At 45.0% G+C, this 24,577-nt stretch overlaps 1 protein-coding gene across 4 annotated transcripts in view; it reads left to right on the top strand.

Moving 5' to 3' along the window:
* Positions 1-24,577, top strand: part of BCL11B (BCL11 transcription factor B) — a 91,694-nt gene that overhangs the window by 17,273 nt on the left and 49,844 nt on the right. The window lies entirely within an intron of this gene.

Below are 24,577 nucleotides of genomic sequence, written 5' to 3' on the forward strand. Positions count from 1 at the left end.
TCCTCTCCTTGATCTTGTGTAATTTTTGTAGACCTTCTTATTTGGTCAAAGTGATTTGTGCGGCCTTCTGCAGTGTGACTAAACTGCCAAATCTTACATCTTCCCATGGCCGAGTGTAGCGAGGGTACGTCAAGTGCTAGGCATGAGGATGTTGGGAGGCAGCACTGCGCTGAGCGTTTGCTCTGGAGCAAGGTGGTCCGGAGTCCTGAGGTCTTTCCTTCTTTCTTTTTGCCTTTCTTTCTTTCTTGATAACTCGGCTTGCTCTGGTCACTGAATGCCTCTTGACCACTTAACAGACCTTGTGCCACTTAGCAGGAGGCAGGTAGAGCTCAGGATTCTGCAAGAATTTGCATGCACACAATGCAGATCTCCAACTAAGATTTCTAGGTATCAGTAGAAACAAAGGCAACTTTATCTCAGCTCTTAAAGACCACCTGGTAATGAAGTCTGTCATCTTTCCCTGACTGGTAACTTGTAAATCCACGCTTTTCAAGGCTGTTTCACTTAGTTACCATTGTCTGTAAGGTCTTTGGTAGCATGTTAGCTGGCACTGGGAGGATGTGACTTGCTTAGGAGCAGTTTGTCCTGTAAAGTTCTTTTTTTTTTTTTTTTTTTTCCAAATTGGCTGACCTGTTTGAAAATCAGTTCTGCCTCTCATACAGAGGGTGTGATAGTATCGAACAGATGTACCAGATTGTCACACAGCATAACACGGCCAGGCCAATGAGTTGGCGAGGAGTTATCAGTCACTGCTTCTTTCACTTCACTGCTGGCAGGTATTTTGGAAAAAATTAGACCACTGTTGTATTTTATACCTCTTTTTATCTTTTATATTTATCAGATCTTGGGCATAACCGGGTGACCTGTCCTGTCTGAAGAAGGCCCTGGGGAGGTGGCTCATGCTGTCCTTTGACTGATGGTATCTCCTGTCCTCCTCAGGGCCCTGCTGGGCTCATGGGCCACCAGGCTGTTCTTCAGCATGACTCTCTGAAACGATTCAGATTAAAGAAAAAAAAACAGTCGGCTTGTTTTTAATGCTGGGTGGTTTCAGAGAACCCTGGCAGAGGAGGGAGCCTCAGTGGGGCAGGCACCACTTGGATGAGACCTTCTTCAGCTTCACTGGCTGGTGTGCATGCTCCAGACAGTGTACCCTTGTGGACAGAGAATCATACCAGCAGCAGAGGTTCATTAAGACAGCATAGTAAATTTCTGCAAAGACGGTGTTAGGAAAGGGGAGGAGGGTTGATTTGAATTCCTTGTTCATTCTGTCCTGGTCACCAATGCTGGGCTCTATACATTATGTAGTTGAACTAGATGTGCATTGTGAAAAAAGGCTCCCTGTCAGAGGCAGGATTTAACTGCAACCCCTGCTCCATGAATGTTCATTTCAGGCTTTTGAATGGTAAAACTGCCAGTGAGAGAAACTAAATAACTCGCATGTGCTGGAAGCCAGAGATAAACACCGCCGCAGGTTGCCATGAAATAGGCTATTTGATATATTTAGAATTGTTATTTTTCTCCAAATTAAGATTAGTTAAATCCATGTGTGTTGTGTGAGTGATTGTTAACTCAATGGCATGGATTATCCTTTTTTCAAATCATGACAGCTAATTATTATTGCTGTCTACCCTGAGACATTCACTTACAATGTACCATTATGGACCCGCGCACCCATATTAACTGTAGGACTCAGACAGCCATCATGATGCCTTCACACGTGAGGGGAGGAAAATGCGAGTGCCGGTGGTGGCAATGTCAGGCAGGTTGGGAAGATGTGTCCAGCACTGAGCTAGCAGGGGGCTTGGGGGCTATCCCCTTCCCGAGGCCACCGTGGCACCAGGTACTGCTGCCAGCACCTCCCTGGGGGCAGTGGGTCTTGGTCAAAGACAGGCCAGAAAAACACTATACAAAGAAGAAGAGGCTTCCAGAAGTGTGTGGTAACAGCACCTGAGAAACTTGGATTATACCTGCAATCCTTTTTGTGAGGCTTTTCCAGGCTTGTTTCTTCCCTTGTGTCTGCCAGGCTTTCCCTGAGTGCAGAGGAGTTACCTGGCCACCTCCTCCTCCTCCTCTGCTGCTTCACCAGGTATTTAGCAACGTGTTTTGCTAATTGGTGTTGCCGAGCAGTATGGGAGGGGACAGGACACATGGAAGGCATCAGCCTCCACTCTCCTGAGAGCTGGGTTAACGAGCAAGCCTCCTGTCCCCAGGGACCTCGGCTGAGGCCCTGACTTGGGTCAAGGGCAGAAAAACAAGCAAGGTGATCTCACCCGGCGCGGGGCATGGTGTGGGGAGCCTGGCTTTCCTCCGGGGACAGGGCACTCCCAGCCCCCGGGAGGGGCTAGTGGTGGCAGCTGCCCTTCTCTGGCTCGCTGGAGTTTCAGGCATGACGAAGGGCTGCTGAAACGTTGACGGCTTAAAGTTTTAAGGCTGCCAATAAGGCCAGATGGAGGCTCTCCAGCGGGTGTGATCCTCCCTTTAGGGGTTCCTTAGGGGGGGGCTGGTGTGGAGGGCACCCTGTGGTGGCTTGGCAGCCCCCCATCTTCACCGTGCAGTTGGAAGTGAGGGATGGTGCCAAGGCACAGGTAAACACTCCGCTAGTCCCAGCAAGAGTTAAAGGTGAGAAACCTGCCGATTATGAAACCCTTTCTTCCCCTTGCTTGAACTCCACCACACCCGTGTGGCTGGGCGCCAGCACCCTCTGCTCAGCCCCGGCCTGGCCCTCTCCCCACCACTGCCATCTCGGCTTGCCCCCAGCCGTGTCCTGACCGGGGTCCGGCCCTGCCAGGCACCGAGGCTTTCCCGGCGTCCCTGAGAGTCAAGTGTGAAATTAATTACACTGAGTTTAAAAAGCAGACTAAAAAAACCACTGAGGAATGTTATGCCCTCCATTCTCCCTGCCTGTTTTAGCTTTTTGGTTTTTTTCCCCTCACCATCCTGTTTTTCAAAGTTATTTTCTGCACCCTGTGTGCGGTGAGCTGGACTCCCACGAGGCCAGACTGCAGGTGCCAGTGCTGGAGGAGCGGCGGCGGGTCCGGCTCTCCCCACTCCACCCCAGTTTCACCTGGGGTAACTCCCCTGAAACCTGTGGTTCCATGCCAGATCGATCACGCCAGATCGATCGGGTGGCGCAAGCGGGGACCTGCCCCCAAATGCTTGGGGTGCCAAACTGCAAAACAGGAGCTTGCTGCTGTTATTTTCTCTCTCTCTAATCTCTCTTAGTTATCGTCATCTTCAGTTTTACATCTGACAATGCTAGGTAAAACCTTTTCGACAGAAGTGCCATTTTGCAGGCTGATGAGAGGGGATTTAAGAAGGTCATTCAGTACACGTGGCCAGAGTCTTCTTGCTTTGGGGCAGATCCGTATCGGGAGTCACTCTTTAAGAGCAAAACTTGCTTGTTTGCATTAGCTTGGCACTTCTGTTGCCCTCTTTTAATTCAGTGGAAGGGATCTGGACTTACTCAGAGGTAGAGTCCCATCAAAATGTCACACAACAAAGTGGGTGTTTGCCTTTATTTGGGCCCTCTTGTGAAATTACTTGGGCCATGTGTGGGTGACCAGAAACGATGTGTATATCTGTGATCATTATTAGCATGGAAAGACTGGTGGATTTTTTAGACAACACTAATGGTAAATGATGAAAAGGCACTGGTCAGCCAGTCGTTACTCATTTTTCTTCACAACTTTGCCAGCAGCTATTAGGAGCAAAGTAAAAGTGTAGTGCCCAACTGTCCTGTAGACTGCTTTCACATTTGTGTGGATGTGACTAATAGCAATAGCCTTGTGCTCAGTGGAGTATTGACTGCAAGAAGGGAGTTTGTGTGCATTCCCAGGTGAATTTTGCACTGGGATGTAGCTGAAGGAAAGCCGGTTGTGTGGAAGTACTATAAAACAGAAAAGCTCCCATATAGGTTGAAAAAGTTGCTGTTCCTCTCTGATTGTGAATAAACACATAAAGGCACAGAAATGGTTCCTTTGCTTCAGCAGGACTGAAGTGCTGCTGTAGCATGAGGCTGCCTCCCTTCATGTCTTTTCCATAGATTGTTTTTCTTTCTCAGCCCGTATTTGAACTGCGCTGCCTGTACACACAGTGACCAAATCGGCTGTGACATAAAGGTTGAACCTTTCTAGGGTTTTTTGGAGATTGGAACATTTTTCTATCATAACACTGAGAACAAAACCCCTGTGAAGTAATCATACTTTTTGTACAAGAAAGGCTTGGATTTCTATGTCATGTCACATAACTTCAAAGGGCATAGATTTGGGGCTGAGTTTCAGCGCTGGCTTCGGTGGCTGAGTGGGAAGATGGGAGCCCGGAGGGTGAGAAATAGAGGAGAGAGGCCAGGTATAGAAATAAAACCATGTTTCTCAGCGGACAACCCTGTAAGCCCCGAGAAACTGGGTAGCTTTTGGCTTGGGAGACGCGCGCGCTCAGTCCGATGAGAGCATCCTTTTCAGCATGGTTCCTTCTCCCTGTTCCCTCCCACCCACCAAATGATAATTGGTGGGCTGTGCATTAGAAATGTTATAAAAAAAAAAAAAAAAAAAGAAAAAGTGGGTGGGTGGGGTATCTAGGGATTTGGTGTCTAAGCTCAGGAGTTAAGCCGGAAATCCCAGAGATGTAGTGAAAACAAAACGGACTTTTCACTCGCGCTGTGGCATTCTGGCAGTGAGAACGCTTTCGTGAGCCAATGTTTTCATTGTAGGTTTTCTCGAGAGAAGTAGTGGAAACGAATCGTTAACCCCTTAACAGGAACGAATGTGGTTGCTGCAGTGGGGAGAGGAGAGCCGTCTTGGCTCCTAGTTGTCCTGTTGCAGAGCTTGGGGGTGTGTGCATGTTTGTGTGTAGTGGGGAAGGTGGGGTAGATACCGCTTGTAAGGAGTTTAATAATCTTAATGGCAGATGTGAAGTGGTTACTTAGCGGTTGTTGTTTTTTCCTCTTCACATGTATGCCTTTGCAGAAAGATTCGAGCGCGATCAGCACAAACCACTGTTAAGCCAACAGCTCTTAAACCCGTTCTTTCTTCTGGCATTAGGTAGCGTATTTCTTGAGAGAGAAAAAGGGGACACTGCTTACCGGTCCCTCGGCAGGGTCATAAAAGCTGCAGATGGAAAAGACCTACCAAGTAGCAGACCCCAGTTTTCTTGGAAAGTGGAAGTACAGGATGCATGTCTGTTGCAGGCATGTTACATATACAGCTCTAAATGTCCAGCAGCCTTGGACAGCGTTCAGCCTTACAGGAGTAAGCCCCTTCATTAAAAACAAGGGAGTTTAGGGAGGAAGGGAAGTGGGAGTGATTAATCTAATTTACCTTAATAGCCACTTTTGGTGAAGAGATTGTGTATCCCTGTCCTCCATGCTCTGATTAGGCTGAATTTCATTTCGATATTTTATTTCACCTTTTGATCGTGGCTGGCACTTACCATATTTCTCTCTCTACTCTCATTAGGGTATTTTATCTGCATGTATTCTTGCAAGCAGTATAGAGCATCAGCCCCCTTCTTTAGCTAAAGAGCATCTCATCTACCCTTTAGCACCTCGGAAGAGCAATTAAAATAATTATACACCTTCTTCTAGGTGCCCTAAATCTCTCTGGTCCAGCCCTTGCATGCAGGCTGTGGGACTCTCGGTGCTGTGCAGACTTTGGACGTAATTGCATAGCTGCTGCAAGGGGCTGTGTGTCTCTGCAGCTGACCTTGCTCAGCGCGTCTGGCCTCTGAATAGATGTTTGCCTTCTTTCTTCCCACTTTGACAGCTCCCCCCCTCCACACTCCAGCCCCTCACTCTGCCCCAGCCCACTCCTTGTCTGCTTACACAGACAAGCACCGCGGCTGCAAGGTATTTGTGGCAATGAGCAGAGGCTGGCTGAGGAGAGGGTCGATTCTCCCGCACACCCCTGTTTGAAAAGGAGGAAAATAAGAAAGAGATACTGCTGAACAAATGATGGTTCTACATGTTTTTTATACCACGCTGCTTTTGTAATGGTCATTTAAACAAGGTGGAGTGGTGGGGGAGGAGAGAACAAGAAGCGACTGCAGACAGGGATTAAACAGCCCTCTTCTTCTTTTAAGACTTTTATTATTTTCAGAGTCAAACCTGTAGCCAGCTAATATAACTGTAAAAGTCTCCTTTGAATTATTGGCGAGGTGCTGTGAAGTCTTCTATTATAGCTGATGTACTTGTGCGCAGGCAAAACCCAGATTTGAATTTAGCACCTACTTGTTTTATTTTCTTTATTAAACCAACTCCCGGTTCATTTTTTCCTTTCAATACCAGCTTTTCGTTTCCCGTTTTCTAGAGTGCCCTATTACTAGCTCATAAAAAGAGTTAGAAACTGAAGGGAAGTTTCCTGAGCAAGAAGGAATTTTTTTTTTTGGCTTTTTTTTTTTTCCCCTATGGCTTGGCCTGAAGCCAAGGTGTCTTTCAACAAGTAGAGAGCCATTCCAAGTTGAAATTTATAGAGCAGAGTCCAGGTTCAAGGGCTGAAGCCCGCCAACAGCTCCAGCCTCTTTGTTACTGATTAATTCTGCAAGCAGTTCAGCTGGTTTGCTCACTTCTGCCTGCTCTTCACAGCACTGCAGCGCTTCCGAGCCGGCTGCCGCTGCTTCCCCCTCCCCTGCTTTTCAGCAGCGCTTTCCCCCTTCACTATAGAGCAAGCCCCCGAAGTCATTTTAACCCCATGCAGTCCAAGCTGCACCACTTTGGCTGTACAGTAGAATTACAAAAAATCCTTTCCCTTCACTTCTTTTTTCCTTTTTTTCCTTCTTCTTTTTTTTTTTTTTTTTTTTTTTCCCTACAGCTAATTTTAAATGTCTGGAGCTTCCCATTTCACTTCATTGCTTCTTGGCATCGTTTGGAACCCAGGTTCCCAGGTTTTAATTAGTTTACTCAAACGCATGCAGCGGAGCAAAATAGTTTCTTTCAGCTTTACCTGCAAAGGATGTTTCCTGTCTCAGCGAGGGGGTTTCCCTTGCGGAGGGATTTGGAAGGCAGAAGTTTTCAAGTGGTCTCAATATGGGGCTCCACAAGAGTGAGTGTGGGAGGTGAGGGGGAGAAACAGCAGGGGGGGAAAAAAAGAAGGAGGAAAAAAATAAACAAAAAAAAAGATTTTGGGGAAGTACCTTGAAATGAGGATGGTCCCAATCCTGCACCAAACTGGATGTCAAATCATAACCTTATTGACGTCAATGGGGGTTTTGCCATTGGCGTTAGCGAAGGCAGGATTCCATCCTTAGCCTGCGCCGAGCTGTAGGTACGCCAACGGTCCTCTCGCAGTCAGCGGGATTACTGATGTGCAGAAAGTTAAGCATGTCTATAAGCGTTGGCAGGATTAAGATTGTGCTGGTATTTTCAGACCAAGTGAAATGCATGTGGGAGGTTTTTAAAGAAGAAAGTGCATGGGAGTTTTAAAAAAAGGAGAGTATAGCCGAGCCTGCCATTTTTAAGTGCCTTGGGGAAAAACCCGGGTTGCTATTAAAAATATCGAAGGACTAATGTGTTACTAATTGTGACACAATTAACTTCTTAGAAGTATTTGATTGTGAGTCCCAAGAAAATAAAAAGATGGGGATGAATAACTAGAAGTTCAGGCCTGTGTTTCAGTTTAAACGTTTCTTTTTTATTAACTAGAAATAAAAGCAAGCTGAGAGGTTCACTTTACCATACATCTTGGTTACTCTGCTCCTAGAAATCTACTTCTGAGTAGCTTATTTAAAGAATTAAAAAGGATGACAACAAAGAAAAGAAGCTCAAACTCAGTAGCTGTCCGAGAACCCTATATGTGGCTTTACCACAAATTCTTCTTTAAACATTTCTCCAGAGCTGTTACTCAGGAAATAAAAATGTGTGCTCTTTGTCTACAGCAGATTAAAAGTTTACCTTTAATGTGACAGCTTCTCAAATCTAGTGTCGGAAACATGCCTCTGTTTTATGGTATTATGAAACAGGTCTGGAGCAGAAACAATATATTTAACTAAGAGAGAACGAGATAGAATTTGTGGGTTTCTTTCTTTAATGGTTTATAACCAGAAAGCTTTTCTGTGTCTGCCTCTGAAACTTTTGTGCATACAAGTGGCCAGCACATGTAAACCACATTTTGAAATTTAACAGTTAACTTTAAAAAATCTTAAGTTCAGCAAAATGGAACTTTTTTTTTTAGTCTACGGACAGCTCTTTGTAATGATCTGGCAGAGGAATCTAAAGGGGTTTTTCTTCTCCAAGACATTCATAATTTCAGCAGCAGAAAACTGAAGCAAACCCGAGCTCTGAGAAGGCTCGCTCTCACATCTGCCTCTGCCTGTGTGCTGATTCCCTGGGGTCCCATTTATAACAATCTAACAAGATAGGATCTGCCTTTGAGTATCAGTAAATATGGCTAAAGATCACAAAACTGTACTCATAATTGTTCAAGACTAAAAGGCAGAATATAGTGTTTGATTAATGTTTATGGTACAGGGCCTTTTTTTTGGAAAGAAGTTAAAACAGTAACCCTCAAAACCCCTTAAAAAACCCCTGAGCCCCCACTCCAGCTCCCTCAGGCTCCACTGAAGGATGCTATCCTCATTGTGCAAAGTTCATCATTTAAGGTAACGCACTTTATTTTTGATTTTGAAGCTGATCGAGGATACCCGATCGGAGATGTTTCTTGAAAGGGATGCACAAGGTAGCTTTCTGTTAGCAGTGCTAGTACACAGGAGCAAAGCTGGCCACCAGAAGCACCCTTTCCTCAGGTCAGGGGGCTTTTAACGGTGCACTGTCTTGGACTGGCCTCATGCTTACTGTGTCTGCTCTGTGCGTGAGGAAAAACGCTCAATCCTTAATGCTCCCTATCTGACAATTAACATTCACTAGAAATATTTAAGCAGGGGGAGGTTATGGATGCAGCGGTGTCTGTCAGAGACCCCTAGCAAAGGCACCTGCTTGTTTTGGAAGGGCTGACGAGCTGGATTGATGAGGTCTCTTGGCACTGGAGCCTTGGGGCTGCTCAGGCTGGGGTTTGTACAGGGCGACTGACAGCTTGCAGCAGGCATTACCTAGGTGGGGTGGTGCACCGGCGACTGGGTTGTCCTCACGCCCTGGAAGCTTGGGAATTCCTGTTGTCTTTGCTGTTGGGAGGCTTCACTGCTGTCTGGAAAGGTTTATTCTTTTGAGTGATAGTGAGTGGACAGTATGATACAGATGGATCTGTTTCTCTTTCATTAGCTCTTCTAAGATGCTTCTTTAAATGTGTTCGCTTTGCTTTTCAGTTGGTGAATGTCAGTGTTTCAAATATCACTTTCAAATTAAAAGATTGTAAAAAATCAGATATTTGGAAAAGCCCAGGCCATGACTTTGTTAAAATGCTGATCTAGAAATGGCGAAGGTGAGTCTGGATGTGCACAAAGAGGAGAAGATGCGGGGAAGAGTCGGTGCTAGTTTACATTCAGGGCTGGTCCCTCTCGGAGGCTCCTGCCCGGGCAGAGCCCGGAGCAGTCCTGCGTGGAGAGCCAGCGGCAGGGGGAGAGCTGCGGCCGGCAAGTGCTGCTGGGTGCTGGCGAGGGTGTCCGGGGGATGTGCTGAGCAGGTGGCTGTGACTTTTGCAGTGAAAAACCCACGTTTTGGGGAGCAGGGTAAGGGTACAGAGAGAAAACATGGAAGGGCAGATGTGCATACGCTCAGCAGAGTTTGTTTCTTACCGAGGAAACTGTGGCCTTCGGGGCAGGACACTAACTGAGGTGTGCAGAGCACTCTGCTAGCAGAAACACCACCTTGGTGTGCCAGCATGGGAGAACCCTGGCACTTCTCAAATCATACTTGAATACTTCTGTTTCCCACCCTGCTGTTCCTACACTTCTCCCAGCCCTGGCTGTGTGATGGCAGTGCTGAGCAAATCCTAAACCCTGTCCCCTGTGACCCTTCTTTAGGGCAGGTCTGTGTGGTTTGATGGGTAAAGCACTGGAGACCATCAGCCCTGTCTTCAACCCTGCAATCCCACCTTTGTTCTCGGGAGTGGAGCAAGTCCAGGAATTTTTAGTGCTCGTTGCTGTCAGTTTTAACCCTCCCATCTCTTTGCCAGCGCCAGCTTTAACCGCCCACAGGAGATACGCAGATAGGCACTCTGATTTCTCAGATGAGGCAGAAAAGATGTGAATGGCTTGATTTTCCAAAGTGCCCGCTGTGTCCGGTGGGGGCTTGGGGCAGCCTGCCATGCTCAGCACCCCTCTGGATGAGGCCACAAGCGGTACCATCCAAAATGATGGCAGGGAGCAGGTGACAGCAGTGGGGCTACGGCTGGGGGAGACTGCCCTCTGATTCACTGCTCACAGCCCTATCCTTTTGTGTGTGCACAGATATTTTTGACCAAGCCCAAATCCCTCTGGATGTCCGTGCTGTTAGCATGTTTCCTACCTCCCCAAACTCCTTGGAAAAAAGGTTGGGTTAAACAAATGTGAAGTCATAGGCAGGGCACTGTGGAGGGCGGCACTCTCGATCGTCTCCTCTCGCAGCCCGTGCGCTGCCGGTGAGGATGGATGGAGGATGGGAGGCTTCGTGCCACTTCCCAGAGCCTCGGCAGCGTTGCCGCCGTGGGCACAGCGCCAGAAGATGGCTTCTGCCTCATAATTGAATAAGGATCTAAGGAAATTTCACTTGCGAGTGTGCAATAGGGCCCTTCCCCGCTTGGGGAGATGGGAGCCTGGGAGTCGGGTGACTCTGGTGAGATCATGTCCAAGTTTGGCTGGATCGGGACAAGGCTGGGTGTCCTTATCTCCACTGTGGGTGCCAGTCCCAAGAGGAACCAGGACTTCTCTGCACTGCATCCCTGCAACTGGGTGTTGAGGAAGAGGAGGAGGCAGGGGGAAAGGGGGGGGGGAGAAAAGATCTGTAACAAAATCATGCGACACCCACGTAAATATTGTTTGTATGAATTGGGTCCTTCATCTTTTGTTAGCAGCAGCTTGTTAATTAACAGCAGATTAGTGCTGCTTTCTTCTGACACATGAATATATTTTGGGCTAGAAAATACTTGTACTCAATAAAACTGTGTGACTGAACAATTCAGAAAGTACCAGCGGAGCGCCGTAATGGATTCCCTTTTCATCCCCTCCCCCCCACCTCCTCCTCCTCCTGCTCTAAATGCAAGCAGATTTCTGCAGTCTAGTGCAGAAGAGACATGTTAAACACAGCTAAATAAATCATGTTTACTCTTGGCGTTCTTGGTAGTGAAAAATCTGTTGGCTGTTTTTACTTCCTTATTTCTCAGCATTTGCTTCCTACCTGTTTTTGAGCCTGTGCCCAGAAATAGTAGTTTTGTCAAACGCGTAGATTATGCCAACCAGCAGTTCCCTCTGCCAAGGAAGCTGCTGGATCGCAAAACCCGGTGACTTCTTTCTTACAGTGACACTGAGATTCTCCCCCTTCCTCCCCCCCCATATTGGGATATAAAATATAAAATCTGGAGAAGGAGAAAATGTAACCAGATCCTGGCAGTTTAAGAGCCCAGATTAAGGAAAGTTGAACTTCTGTTCCAGAAGCCCTCCTTTAAGCTGTTTGTGGAGGTGAAAGCACTGGAGATAGTAATAATAGGAACCAGACATTTTCCCTTTCTCGTTAGCATTCCTTGTCCTCCCCCCGCCCCCCAAATGGGTGTGGGTTTTGTTTCAGCAGTTGGTTTTTTTTTTTTTTTTCTTTTTTTTTTTTTTTTTCCCCCCTGTGCTACAGTGAGCTTTACAGCTGGAAGAGAGAGGTAACCAAGCCTTTATTTTAACCAAGTCAGTGCACGAGCTCTGCTGTTGCAGGCAGTGGGTGAACTCTGGTTTTGGGACCAAATTCTGCTCCTGACCCTGTGCTCCTGGGTGGCCACGTAAATCTCCTGCTTGAGTGAGGGCTGCCGAAGGGGCTGAGCTCCCTTTGCAAGGCAGGGTGAGCACAGGCGTGACAAAGCTGTGCACAGCTATATGTGCGTATACATGTGTATCTGTGTATATATATATGTGGTACATCTGCTGTTGAGTGGACGGCAGCGTAGCCCAAAAGGTAACTACCTCTATTTTGATGCAATCCTAGGTATTAAGCAGCCCTCTTTGACCTCAGGTGACAACTTTTTAGCCTGGACCCATCCTCCTTGCTGCTGTTATCCTGCATGTCAGCGATCCCAGATGTGACTGTAACATGGATTATGAGCCTGCTGGACTCTCCCTGTTTGGTTTTAAAATTAGAAAAAAGATCCCTTTTCCCATCAGAGCTTTGCATGTATTTACTCTTTGATCACATTGGAAGGGCCTTATCCTGTCTCCAGAGGAGCTTTAGTTCTGCTTTCAGTGGTAACAGGGATCTGGCCCGTGCTGAATATTAGCATTTTAATGGCTTACTTAAAACCCCATTGCTGGTACACTCACAGGGCTCCCAGCTGGAGGAGAGTCCAGCTCTGGGGTTTTGCAAAGCGATGCTGCAGGCTGCAGTGCGTGCTGAAAGCGTGGAGCGGGGATGGCCCATTTGTCATAGATTATTAGTATTGTCAATAATAACATGTCTACAGAAGCCAAATTAATTCTTTATTTTACTAAGTCCAAGAAGTGCCAGATCAGTTTCAGAACAGGGGAAAAAATAAACAGAATCAAAGTTTGTATGTTATGATTCCTCAGAATTTCTGGTGGGAATACTCTGCGATAGAAATGATATTTCCATAGAGGCGAAGGCTGCCAGTTTGCTTAATTACATTAAATAGTGGTATAAACCTCGGCAGAACATAAACCTCTGTTACAGCCAGTCATTAGAATATTGAATCATAAGGAATAATGATACCAGTGCTAACGTGTTACAACAGTCTTTATTATATTAGTGATTGAAGTGTTGTTTAAAAAATAAGGTTTGTTGTAGCAGTTTAGGTGTGCATGCGTATTTTCTCTGATCACCTATTAAGAGACTGAAGACTGCATTTGAATTTATTACAGGGAAATAAAAGGCTTGCTTAGAGGAAGAACTACTAGATCGCTGTTTATGATTTTAGAATTTGAGTCTGCTTGTCCTTAAGGAAGGTTCATAATGCTTACTTCGGAAATGCCATCTACATCTAGAAAATTAGGGTTAAAAGGACTACTTTGTTGAAACTAATTACAGGCTAGTTCAATTTTTTAGTTGGTGACATTTTAGAGATTTTGCTTGTAATGCAAGAGGTTATAGAAAGATTTGGTTAGACTGTTGTGTACAGCAATAAGCTGCCGTTTGAGTATATTGACATTTTCATCAGAAACAAAACAAAAACCGACTAGCCTTTATTTTACTGGGGTGATAGGTATGAATTTAATATTGCTTCCTCATCCATGGATATTTGAAGGAGTTCTTTTACTTTGCCTTGGTTTATAGACTGTCTCTGTTCTCTTTTTTTTTTTTTTTTTTAATACGCTTTCCTGTGTAATCAACTTCAGCTTCTGTTTCAAGCAGAGCTGATAATAAAAAGCCTTTTTCTGACTTACATTATTACCTTATGTGGAAGGCTGCTATTCTGTACAAATAAATGGGTGAACTGGAGGGATTTGGTCCAGAAAAAATATACCTCAATGTTGTGTACGCAGAATGGTTCTTGCTTTCTTGTAGTTGGCTTTGCACTTAGTTTTGTGTCATACTGAAAAGACTAAGGGGTTGGTTTTGTGCTGTACTTGTGTTTTACTTCTCCTGCTGTAGGGTTCAGTTATCCTGTCTTAATCAACGCATGTGACTGGCCAAATTCTGCTTGGATTCAAGTCTTTTGGTGAAACTTTTCATTGTGCTATTTAGCAGCAGGATTGGGCGCAGATTTGCAACATGCTTCCTTGCGCAAATCAAATGTCGGTTTATTATTTCCCTTTTTTAACTTCCATTATAGTCCGAACTAGTTTCCTGGTTTATTTGTCTGCTTTCTTTCATTATTTAAGAGCTAGTTAATTTTCTAGCCTCTTTTCCATTCACAGAGCATTATTTACTGATGTCCAGTAAATTGAGGACTGAAGCCTTAGATCCTCAGTGTTCCCTGTGTTTGGTGGATTGTTTTACCATCTCCAGTTGATTGCTCTGCTCATTTAATTTGACAGATTCAGTTATCAAACTTGGGCCTGCTTCTACACACATAGCTGGATTTGTTTTCCCCTGAGAAACCCAAAATTCAAAGAGAATCTTTATTTTAAAAATCTCTGTTCCCCGACGATCGCTTGCCCTGCTGTTCCCCCCTGATCACTTGCCCTGCTTTGCTTAAGTTTGCTTGGTGTTAGTGAAACGCTCTGCTGAGTGTGAATGTGCACCACGCACAAGGGAAAAATTTGCAAATTATAAACGTGCACGTTAATGGGACCCCCCTGAACACTGATACTTTAAGTGTAATGTAGGCATTCACACTAGGCAGGTAGACTATTTTTCACATTGAAATTCAGCACTTATAAAGTGCCGACACTTGCATTGCTTTTGGCAAGGGGGGAGCCAAAAAACAGGAGCTGTGATTCTCTCCCAAAGCTAATTCTGTCTGTATATTAAGTTTGTCCGTCCGTGCTTTGCAGGGACATAGGCATTTCCATAGGCATTTTCTTCACATTTCCAGCCATGAAGGAGTTAATAGCTGCTGCTTAATATATTGCTGTTACAGTCTTTCTAGTTTCCAGGACATTTAACTAAATCAGGTGGATGTCATTAGCTGATTTTCACAGATGGGGAGACTGAGGCACAGAGGGGCAGAGTGACTTCATCTGCCTCTCTTTCCCCAAGTTCCCTCCTCTTCCAGGAATTGTTTTTGCTACCAAACAGCTGAAGAGCTGCTAAAGCCTCATCCTGCCTAATTTCACTAGTGATTTTTTTTTTTTTTTTTTTTTTTTTTTTAGTGTGGGATAGGGACAAGATTCAAAAATACTAGTGGAACACAAACTTTAGAGCAAGGAAGAGATACTTACCCAAGCAGCAAATACTGCCGTTCTCTTTTCCGGAGGTCGTATTCTGCCCGAAGAGATGTGTGCAGTGCAGCATCTGCTGGTGTGAGCAGGGCTCAGTCCTGAATGGCCAAGGCAGAGAAGTCCACAAGTTACTGCCTCCTGCCCATCTGAGGCTCTTCACTGGCCACTTCACTTCCTTCATTTTAGCCTCTTGACCATGTTCTTGTGGTCAAGCCCTCTGATTGTGTAGTGGTATTTCTCTCTGTTGCTGCCTGTATATATTATTTTGCCTTTTGGAAACAGCTTTTTCCGTCCACGAAGTTCCTTTATTAATTCCAGGGCCTTTTAAATTGCTGCGATCATCTGTTTGGGTGGTTATATGTTTCAATTGCATCAGGAATATTTGCTGGTGTGTAGAAATATTCACGATATAATCGGGACTAAAAAAAATTTAATCCCCACAAGGATTTTTACAGCCATTGAAACTCTCCAGGACTTAATTACAAGAGTTGGGGAACAAACTTAGGAAAATTGATGAACTGTTTATTGTCTACCCTTTATGCCTTTTGGAAAACAAACTCCACAAATCAGGGTGATTATTGTTTTTTGTTAGTTTATTGCTGTAGCTTCTGGACATTGCAGCTCAGATCAGGGCACCATTGTGTTAGGCACTCTGCACTCCCAGAGTAAGAGCTGGGCTCTGCTTGGAAGTGTTTCGGGGCTGAAAGACCAGACAGGCAGAGGGTGGGAAGGGGAAAGCTGAGCTCCGTGCTATAGCCCAGGTGGCTTGTGCCCTGGAGTGTGCGCCCCTGCCCCCTTCGCAGCCTAGAGCCCTGTCTGAAAGACCACCCTTCTGTGATGAGAAAACATCCTGGTTTCCTGTTATATATATATCTATCTATATATCTATATATATCTCACATCTGTTGATATGCTGTATTTACTTAAACCTTGTGATGTTTTAGGCCCATTCCTGCCCTTGTTTCCCCTGCTATTGCTCCTGGTTGCTCTCATAGCAGAGGGATACAGTCCTCCTGGGACAAAGCCTTGTGTTGGTGGGGTAGGCAGAGGGCATAGCAGAAGTAAGCGATGAATGCAGCCTTGGGGTAGGCAAGAGTCCTTTCTCTCATGTGTTTATTTGGGGTGAGCCAAGAAGTTTCAGTTTTTTCCTTAGCTTCATGTTCAAAGCACAGACGAGGGGCCAGGAGCAGGTTTGGATGAGCATCAGGTGGGAGGGGGAATGGGTGGTCCTGGAGGAGCCCCCTGGGGACCGGGCTCATAGGGATGCTGCTGATATGGCCGTGCAGCATCTGGATACCTGTGTGTGCCTCCCACCCTGTCCCCCGAGCGGGTCCAGCAAGAACCCAAACACACTTTTCCTAAAAGGCAGGTTTTGGCACTGTGTAAGCAATCTTGCAGGCATAGTGTGGGCTACTTCTGGGAATCCACATGGTCTTTTAGGTAAGTAAAAATCTCCACAGGTTGCCCTTGATGTCTGAGCCTCCAAAATGGCATACACAAATATGTGGACAACCTGAAATGTGGATTTTTACGCAGTGAGACGAGTTGCATGCTCAAAACAGGGTATTTAGATGTATTAGGATATTTATTAACCACACGGGGTGTTCCAAGCTCAGTTTATTTATCTTTGTAAAGTGCTTCCAGATCTTTGCGTGGAAGGCACTAGAGAAATGAAAGGCATATTATTATTATTATTGTTATTATTGTTGTTGTTGTTATTATTATTATTATTACAGCATCTAACTACTGACAGGCAACCCCAGCTGCATGCTCAATTCAAGCCACTTAAATTTAGGGGCTGATTTTTACAATATTGACTCTTTAACACTTTTTCCCATTGACTCCATATGCTGAAATGTGTGTTCACCTGCCCTGCTGAAGTATCATTATTCTCCAGAAATATGTAAATGGGGTGCTTTTAAAGAAAGGAGGAAAATGTGGCATAAATATTAAGTATTCACATTCATATGGTAGAACTCAACTGCCATTTAAGAAGGGCTTCAAAGCAACCAACTGTATGAGCTGGTGGTTGCTTCTCTGTCATTAAAAAAGAAAATGCATTGATTAAAATAAAGCCAAGGACAATCTCATAGACAAAGGATAACATTTACAGCGTTCAGGGGTCTGACACAAGCTACGAACAGCCCAGGAAATGGAAAGCTGAGTTTCACAGTCAAGCGTTTTCGTCAGTACGGTTGTGCACAGCCGCTGCCGCATGTGTGTTATGTAATATCACACTTCACCCGCCCACACACACCTAGAGACAACAGGCGTCTTCGAAAGGTCTTGGCATTATTCAGAGGAAAGACTCCCAGCAATACCCCTGCATGGTGTTTAACCTTATCTTTACTTACTTCTTAGGCGTTATTTTTTTGTTTGTTTGTTTGTTTTTTCCTTCCCTTCCCTTCCTTTCTCGTTTTTTTTTCCCCCCATTTCTTTCCTGTGGTACATCAATAGTGAGTATTTTTGTATTTCCAAAAATGGAGCAGATATAGGGGGAAAAAATCCCATTAACTCCATGATGTGTTTTCACGGCAGCTCTGAAGGTTCCAGTTGTAGCTGTTTTGTGCATTTTATAGCATTGTCCTTGTGCTGATCTTGTTATTGTAATTATATATTTTTTTAAAATAGAATTGAAATGTTACATTCCAAAGACAGCAGATAATTATTAAATGGTATCTAGCCTATGCTTTCTTTAGATTTTAAAATAGGAAATAATTAACCAGAGGTTTTAAAGATCTGCAGAAAAACCAAACAGGCCTGTGAAACCCCGGGATCTAATAGCAAAGAAGGTGAGTCGGTTTTCCAGCACCCTAAGAGTTTGAAGACATCCTTACTCTGGATTTTGAGTAACAGAAAGAGCTCAACCATATTTCATTCTGGTATAAGTAGCCTTAAAGTTAACTGTTTTTCCAAAAAAGACAAAAAAAAAAAAAAAAAGAAAAAAAAAGGATGTCGCTGGCTGCTAATTAGGTGAATTTTAACCACAAAGTCATTTTAGCAGCTAATATTGTTGTTATGTGCTTCAGTGTGAATCCATAGTAAAGCTATTAAACTGTGAGAGCCTGAACTTATCAGACATTTTGTAACGTGGCTGGATTTTTGTATCCTTTCTCAGAAACCTGTGGGGAGTGGAGGACCTTTCTGGCTCAGACACGGAAAATATATTTCTTACCAACTGATTACTAGGGTGGGCGGCTCAGACCTCCTTGCACCCTCCTTTTGCACTTTTTTTTTTTTTGCCTTTTTTTTCCCCTGGCAATAATATTTCTTCTTTCTGTTGCACTCCCTCCCTCCTCTCCCAGACAGCGGTCAAGCCCCACAGTGTACTCTTTAGCCAAGGAAGGGATTTAACAGCAGGGACTGGTCTCAGTTTTTTGGGATACTTTTGACTCCTGCCTGTTGTATATAATAAGTTGGAGGTTCTCAGCAGCCGGTAGGCTCTCAGCATCAGGCAGGCTCCTGCTTTTGAAAAGCAATAGCCCACAGCAGACAGTGGACTTCGCCATCGTTTTTCTATCGGTTTCTCACCCAGGATTCTTACTTTGTAATTGCTGGGTTGGGTTTCTCAGGGTTTGGATTCCCCCCGCCCCCCGTCTTACTGCATCGGTTGCTTTTATTCTCCTTTGCACTCTAAAACAAAGTGACTGATACAATATCCAAACTGATGAAAAAGAACGGGATTTTTTCCCCTTTATTTGCTCAGATTTGAATTGGGTTATCTGCCTATCTTGTTTATGAAATTTTGTGCTGTCTTTTCTGCACAGACTGTGACTCCCAAATCTTCCACAGCTCCATTTCCATATTCCTGCGTGCTTGTTCTTTGTTAATCACTTGGCAAGCGCTTATTTGAATATTAAAAATTTCTTTAATCATCAAAGGCAGGAGCACAGCTTCATGAATATTCATATTTTTTTCCTCCTCAGACTGGATTCTAGTTCATTACCCTGCAGTAAAGCCAAACAGTCATCAATCGCGCTCATTACAGCCGCTGGCGTTTTGATTGGCTGCCTGCTGCTGGTAGCCCGCGTCCCCCATCCTCCCGCTCTCCTCCATGAGCTGTCGTGTACCTGCCAACAACAACAATAAAAAAAATATCAACAATGCAAGACTAAATTTCTCCGGTTGAAAAACAACTTTGCAAACTTGTCAAACAGTCCTCGCCACTTTTTTTTTTTTTTTTTTTTTTTGGTTTTACACCAAAAAATTAAAAAAAAAATTAGAAGGGAGAAACTTGAGCTTTAGAGATGAATATTTGTCAAGAGAGTTGACGTAAGTTTCATTTGCATAATGACTTTGTACTTCTGCATTAATAAAATTTGCATATGAAGCCATGTTAATTACTCCTGATCATGCTTTTTGCATTCATGCATAGTAATTTTCTCCGACTTGTGAGAATTAATGTCTTGGCATGGGGGGAGGAAGGGGGGGGAGTTGGGGTACTGTCAAATTTCTGTGCCAGTGCCCCTCACTCACACTCTTTCTCCTTCTTGCTCACCACGTTGCTGATCTATGACTCATTTATGCATTATCATTCGAAATTCTTGGGAGAAAGAAATGTATCAATTCAAAGGGAATCCTTGTCTGACAAAAAAAAAAAATCCCTGAATAAAATATAACACAAAATCCCTTCCCTGCCCTCCTTCTTCTCTCCCCAGTGCAGCATTTCCATTCCCAGCTCAAGCAAAGTTTTAGTCTTAGCATTGTAAGTCGGTGTGGGGGAACTGCTCCAAAACCACTGTGTGTGTGCTGGGGGAAGAAGTAAAGGCTGGTGTGCAGGTGTGTCTGGCTGAGCACCGGACTCTGTGTGTGAGTGTGTATAATAGAGTGTCTGCCTATACCACCGAATCCTTTAGCCTTTCCTGGGGGATGTTGTGTATGTCCACCACTCACAGGGTGTGCATGCGTTGCTCTGCTAGTTACAGTTGGGAATGTTTGTGCCTCTGTGTCTCTGTACACATGTGTGCTTGTGTATGTTTGCTTCGTCAACCCTGTCAGTGCCTGTGTAAAGAGACATGGTGGAAAGATAATAATATCAGGTGGGAACGGTCTGTATGAGAGGGTGTAATACAGATGAGATAGTTTTGTTTTAGGAAAAGCTTGGAAAGATTAGTGGATAGATCTGTCTTTCACTTTTGGATGTGTCTGTTCAAGGCTGCTGCAATGGTACATGTAAAACCCATCTCAAAACATCTGCAGTACTCTCCCTGAACATGACGGGCACAGGGCAGGGAAGAGGCTGCAGCCTGCACTCTGAATTTGTAGCCGTATACTGTACGAACAGATGTCTTTCTTTTTATTGAAAGAGAGTTTTTTAATAATGGAACTGAGCTTTAACCAGCTATTGATTGATTTTCCGTCACCAGACAGGCACAGAGACACACACAGCAAAACTTTGTTCATACCCTGTCAAATGGCTTGCATGTCTGCCTGTGCACCTGCCTGTGCACAGACACACACGCAGGCACCCACCCAGGCAAGCACACAACACCCCCAGGGACACACCAGCTACACAGTTATGTGTGGCTCCATTTACACGTGACATGAGACATAAAGCAAGATCTGTTAAATTAATATCGGGTCCCCTGGTCTGAACCAAGCTGGGGTGGGACGTTGTGAAAGCTGCTTGTGGCTTCATCTTTGTGCTTTGCTCAGGGACTTTTCTGCAGATGTGCCAGAGGAGTGTGATGTTTTACATATACCATATCGTACAGCCAGTCATGCCTAGGCTCAGGGAGAGGGACAACAAAAGGATGCAATTTACGCCTTGATTGTGGCTTTTGTCATGTTCATCTAGGCTCTTATGCTCATTTCCATCTTCTGGGGTCATGTCCAATTTACCTGATTTTCTTCTTTGCAAGTTTAAAAATAGCAGAGAGCAAAAAAATTACTCTTAGTGGTGCCTGGGAGTCAACATAACCTGTGAGCTACTGCCGTGTACAGGCACTGAGTATATGGTGAGCCTGTTTAAAGCACGAGGACAAAATCCTCCTTTGCCATCAGCAATGCAGATCTTTTATTTACACGGTGACAGCCCCTGTGCATGTTTCACAGTCATGCTACGTGCAAAACTCCCCTTCACATCCATGCAGAATGAATGCAGAATATATAATTGAGATCTGCAGTGCAGGTGAGTGACTTCCCAGTGCTGACCCAAGAGGAAAATCGAGATTCACACATCGTGTCAGAGATGTCCAAGTAAACACAGAGCTGCATGCGTGTCCCTGCTAACCCGTAGGATCAGATTTTTGCCTCTAAGATTGCAGCGCAGTTCTTATGGTCTGCTTTCCCTTAGTGTCAGTTGTGGCTGTGCCCTTTGTGGCAGTCAGGGGTTTGCAGGAATGTTTTCTTTTTGAAACCTGTGTGCAACATGATGTAGTTGATCGGCTGTAGAATTCAAGAGGTTGGCTCCTCTCTCTCGCCTAATGCTGCGTGTGTTGAACAGAAAACTCTCAGCGCCACCTTAGGATACTTTCTATCTGTCTACCTGTATCTGTCCGTTCATTTTGTGTTTGTCCATCACCTGTAGCAGTTAAGTTGAAGAACAGTAGAGCCCCCATCTTCATTTTCAGCTTTAAATAGAATCATAGAATCATTAGGTTGGAAAAGTCCTCTAAGACCATCAAGTCCAACCATCAACCCAGTACCACCATGCCCACTAAACCATGTCCTGAAGTGCCACATCTACACATAGAGCCTTTATGGGGAAAAATCACACAGAAGAGGAGCTGGAGAGGTAAAGCATGGGCATGTTCCTAGCAAACACAAGCTGAGCAGTTCTGAGCACTACTGTTATTCCTTCTACAGCTATGAAAAGGTATCACGTACCTAGTGGTGGAGCTCTCCATTTCTCCATGCCTTTCCTCGAGGCTAATGGATACAATTTCCCTCTTTGTGATTTGCTGCTTGTTCTGATTCTATAAGACTGTCCTGATTTGTGACAAAGAAGAAAACCCTAGAGTGGTAGTGAAGAGGAGGAGGAATTGTAGGGGCAAACTCAGCTTCCTGTTCTGATAGCCCCACGATCTTTGTCTCTTAGTGCTGGACTCAGCGTTGGTGGTGAGACTCCCTAAGCATCTGCCAAAGTCTCTTGTTGTCCATTCCTTTTCTCCCTTACCACATCTTTCCTTTCTGACACTAGGTTAGCACTTTTTTAGGTTTCCTCATGTATACATGTGTATATACTCCTTCTGAGTGCACATTCAGTTCCATCCATTCACTGGCAACTGGTTCATATAGTCCTTCCCATAAATTTGTTAGGCACCTTGTTAAAGCAGATTGCTAGCGTGCCCCCAGTACCTCTGTTGGAAGGCTCTTACAGAATCTCTTTGCCCAGATGGTTAGAAACCTCCTATTTGAAACCTAATTTCCCTTTTCATGCTAGAGGAGATGTATTGGTTAAGAGCAGGGAGGGCCTCCCTCTACTCACTTGGTGAACTCATACATCTTGGATGCCTCAGGGCTGTGTAGATTGTGTCAAATTAATTGCCAATGGACAGGTGGGACCCACCAGGACTAGAGGAGAGGCTGTTGCTCTCAGGGGAGTGTTGCGTGCTAGGACCCATGCACCTCCACACTAAAACCCCATGCAGTTGTTGTTGATGGTGCACTTGGCAGACTTCATATAGTTCCTCTGTGTGATGGAGTCCTTCAAAGCCGTAGTATGGCACCACAATGTGCAGAGGGGAGGGTGACTGCAGGAACCTGTGCCCTTAGTCGTGGTGGGGCCACAGACAGGTCTAGGTGTAGCTAAGATGTAGCTGCCCTGTAGTCCTACTCTAAATCCCAATTTCAAGCTCACAACTTTCCCAGCAAGGACGAGTGCCCAGGCATCTCAACATAGCCTATGCTAGCCTAGTTATTTTTATAATACTAGGCATAAAAATTAAAATTGTTAAATCATTGGAGGGAATTGTTACTTTTTGCTTGTTCCATGAAAATCCAAACTTATTATTCATGTATGTTACAGTGACAGCAGACTGGTTCATACGCACATCCATGTCTGACATCAGTTTCCACATGCCTAGTGGAAACCTAGTCCTGCCCAAAATGCGATGTAGGTGTGATCTGGATAGTCGTTATCTTTACCTGCTTGTGTAGTACTTCCAGGGAGATCAAACAGTTATAAAAGCCAAGCAACTGAGCCCCCAAAATAAAAAATCTTTCCTCATCCCACAAGCCACAGAGATGGCTTCTATTTAAAACCAGTCCTCACAAAAGAGCACAAATTTTATCCTTGATGCTTGAAGCTCAAGTATTTACACAGGGAATTTAGACTCTTCACTTGTGGTTTTGGCAAAAGCTTCACACAAATGTTTTGCACTGGTGGTCTCTTAGCCATTTAAGATAAACGACAAAATCAAATGCAGTCCTTGCAGACTGGAGCGCTGGATGCTCTGCCAAGGATGAAGTATCCCAGTTTGCCTCATGTGTAGCTGTCAGATCAACATGCAGGCCTAGTTTCTGAATCAGGACTCTAGAGGTGGAGAGGCTTCCCTGGAAAACTTGCTTTTTTAGGGTTGGAGGGAGTGTGGATAAGTATTTCTCCTTGCTGCCACAGTGTAGGCTCCTTCAGAAAATGTTTTTTGTAGGTTTGGAGGGAACACAGACAAATATTTCTCCTTGCTGCCGTGGTGTTTGCATGTATCTGCAAGGCACACAGGCATACAAAGCCAGACTCGCCGCCATTAAAAAAAGAGAGCATTTGCCAGAAGATACCCCACAATTAACACACGTATTTCCTGATCTAAATACAGGGGGAAACTGTGGTTTCTGATCTACCACTGTGCGGTATCTGTTGGCAAATGCCAGCTTTTTAATGGCGACCACTCCACCGCATACCTTCATTTAGAACCTGCCCTTGATTAGTAGCTACCCTTTATTTAATAATTAAGTGGTAGGCATAGTTTTAAATGAGGGGGGTGGGATTATTGGTGGATGTAAAGTGGCGCCGTTTGCTTAACTTCCCTTTAAACTCTGCTAATTTGTGCCAGCCAAAAATACGACTCCTACCTGATTCTGCATGTGTGTGTATGTGTATGTTTGTGCATATCTGTATTTGTGCAGGTGTATATCGATATTTAAGACTAGTATCTTAGTTTTTCAAAGCCGCAGAGCTCAGTTTGGACTAGTGCCAGGAGGAGTGAGTGTTTCCAGTGGAGCAGGAGAAAACTCTTAAATACAGCTTTTAAATGGCAGGTGATTCCTAGAGGGGTTAAAAATAAATAATATGGTTGGAGGTTACAGTATCATCATTTAGCTACCAGGAAAAAGGTTGCTCCCTTCTTTGCAGACTCGATAGGGAAGCAGCCTGCATAATCGGGGCATACAAAATGCACAACTGGCTGCAGCTCAAGTGGGAAGGCAGTACAGTGGCTGCCAATGCTTCCTTCTGGGAGCGCGGCTCCTGGCACCTCGCTGAAGCCATTTGAGCTCTAAGTCACTGCACTTTGTCCACGCTGGTGTGTGGAGCCCGCTTCGGCAGCGGCTCGGTGGAAAGCCTGCCCAGTTTTGTGTCGGCTCAATGCATTAACACAGCCGTAAAACAATAATCCCCCTTTTGATTCGGTCCCTGAGCAAGTGCTGGTGGCAATGTCCGCTGCCTCCAGCTCTGCTCCATGCCAGGGCTGGCCGTCCCCCCTGACTTCGCCCCTCTCTGTGCCACTCACAGGCCCCCAGCCTG

This window comes from Leptosomus discolor, chromosome 3, assembly GCF_034619465.1.
Source record: "Leptosomus discolor isolate bLepDis1 chromosome 3, bLepDis1.hap2, whole genome shotgun sequence".
NCBI classification, from domain to species: domain Eukaryota; kingdom Metazoa; phylum Chordata; class Aves; order Leptosomiformes; family Leptosomidae; genus Leptosomus; species Leptosomus discolor.